This window comes from Musa acuminata, unplaced genomic scaffold (genome assembly GCF_036884655.1).
Source record: "Musa acuminata AAA Group cultivar baxijiao unplaced genomic scaffold, Cavendish_Baxijiao_AAA HiC_scaffold_872, whole genome shotgun sequence".
Classification (NCBI taxonomy): domain Eukaryota; kingdom Viridiplantae; phylum Streptophyta; class Magnoliopsida; order Zingiberales; family Musaceae; genus Musa; species Musa acuminata.
Window position 1 is genome coordinate 12,501 of NW_027021095.1, and position 2,500 is coordinate 15,000.

Consider the following 2,500-nt stretch of genomic DNA (forward strand, 5'->3'; position numbering starts at 1 on the left):
AAGCCCCATCCAGCCCTGTGCCACCCGGGGGGTTCCAGGGTGCTGAGATGGCTGACATTTTGCTCCGCTCACGACGGTCGCCGCGGCACACAAGAACAGCCCAAAAACAGGCCAAAACAGCCCAAAAACGGGCCAAAACTGGCCATTTTTGGCTGCGCGAGCGAGCAGCGAGCGGCGGACAGCGAGCGAAGCGAGAGGCAGCACCGTCCCTGCTATACGAAAGCCCCATCCAGCCCTGTGCCACCCGGGGGGTTCCAGGGTGCTGAGATGGCTGACGTTTTGCTCCGCTCACGACGGTCGCCGCGGCACGCAAGAACAGGCCAAAAACTGGCCAAAACAGCCCAAAAACGGGCCAAAACTGGCCATTTTTTGCTGCGCGAGCGAGCGGAGAGCGGCGAACAGCGAGCGAAGCGCGAGGCAGCACCGTCCCTGCTATACGAAAGCCCCATCCAGCCCTGTGCCACCCGGGGGGTTCCAGGGTGCTGAGATGGCTGACATTTTGCTCCGCTCACGACGGTCACCGCGCCACACAAGAACAGCCCAAAAACAGGCCAAAACAGCCCAAAAACGGGCCAAAACTGGCCATTTTTGGCTGCGCGAGCGAGCGGCGAGCGGCGAACAGCGAGCGAAGCGAGAGGCAGCACCGTCCCTGCTATACGAAAGCCCCATCCAGCCCTGTGCCACCCGGGGGGTTCCAGGGTGCTGAGATGGCTGACGTTTTGCTCCGCTCACGACGGTCACCGCACCACGCAAGAACAGGCCAAAAACTGGCCAAAACAGCCCAAAAACGGGCCAAAACTGGCCATTTTTGGCTGCGCGAGCGAGCGGCGAGCGGCGAACAGCGAGCGAAGCGAGAGGCAGCACCGTCCCTGCTATACGAAAGCCCCATCCAGCCCTGTGCCACCCGGGGGGTTCCAGGGTGCTGAGATGGCTGACGTTTTGCTCCGCTCTCGACGGTCACCGCGCAATGCAAGAACAGGCCAAAAACTGGCCAAAACGGCCCAAAAACGGGCCAAAACTGGCCATTTTTGGCTGCGCGAGCGGCGAGCGGCGGACAGCGAGCGAAGCGAGAGGCAGCACCGTCCCTGCTATACGAAAGCCCCATCCAGCCCTGTGCCACCCGGGGGGTTCCAGGGTGCTGAGATGGCTGACGTTTTGCTCCGCTCTCGACGGTCACCGCGCAATGCAAGAACAGGCCAAAAACTGGCCAAAACGGCCCAAAAACGGGCCAAAACTGGCCATTTTTGGCTGCGCGAGCGAGCGGCGAGCGGCGGACAGCGAGCGAAGCGAGAGGCAGCACCGTCCCTGCTATACGAAAGCCCCATCCAGCCCTGTGCCACCCGGGGGGTTCCAGGGTGCTGAGATGGCTGACGTTTTGCTCCGCTCTCGACGGTCACCGCGCAATGCAAGAACAGGCCAAAAACTGGCCAAAACGGCCCAAAAACGGGCCAAAACTGGCCATTTTTGGCTGCACGAGCGAGCGGTTCGCGGCGGACAGCGAGCGAAGCGAGAGGCAGCACCGTCCCTGCTATACGAAAGCCCCATCCAGCCCTGTGCCACCCGGGGGGTTCCAGGGTGCTGAGATGGCTGACGTTTTGCTCCGCTCTCGACGGTCACCGCGCAATGCAAGAACAGGCCAAAAACTGGCCAAAACGGCCCAAAAACGGGCCAAAACTGGCCATTTTTGGCTGCACGAGCGAGCGGCGAGCGGCGGACAGCGAGCGAAGCGAGAGGCAGCACCGTCCCTGCTATACGAAAGCCCCATCCAGCCCTGTGCCACCCGGGGGGTTCCAGGGTGCTGAGATGGCTGACGTTTTGCTCCGCTCTCGACGGTCACCGCGCAATGCAAGAACAGGCCAAAAACTGGCCAAAACGGCCCAAAAACGGGCCAAAACTGGCCATTTTTGGCTGCACGAGCGAGCGGCGAGCGGCGGACAGCGAGCGAAGCGAGAGGCAGCACCGTCCCTGCTATACGAAAGCCCCATCCAGCCCTGTGCCACCCGGGGGGTTCCAGGGTGCTGAGATGGCTGACGTTTTGCTCCGCTCTCGACGGTCACCGCGCAATGCAAGAACAGGCCAAAAACTGGCCAAAACGGCCCAAAAACGGGCCAAAACTGGCCATTTTTGGCTGCACGAGCGAGCGGCGAGCGGCGGACAGCGAGCGAAGCGAGAGGCAGCACCGTCCCTGCTATACGAAAGCCCCATCCAGCCCTGTGCCACCCGGGGGGTTCCAGGGTGCTGAGATGGCTGACGTTTTGCTCCGCTCTCGACGGTCACCGCGCAATGCAAGAACAGGCCAAAAACTGGCCAAAACGGCCCAAAAACGGGCCAAAACTGGCCATTTTTGGCTGCGCGAGCGAGCGGCGAGCGGCGGACAGCGAGCGAAGCGAGAGGCAGCACCGTCCCTGCTATATACGAAAGCCCCATCCAGCCCTGTGCCACCCGGGGGGTTCCAGGGTGCTGAGATGGCTGACGTTTTGCTCCGCTCACGACGGTCACC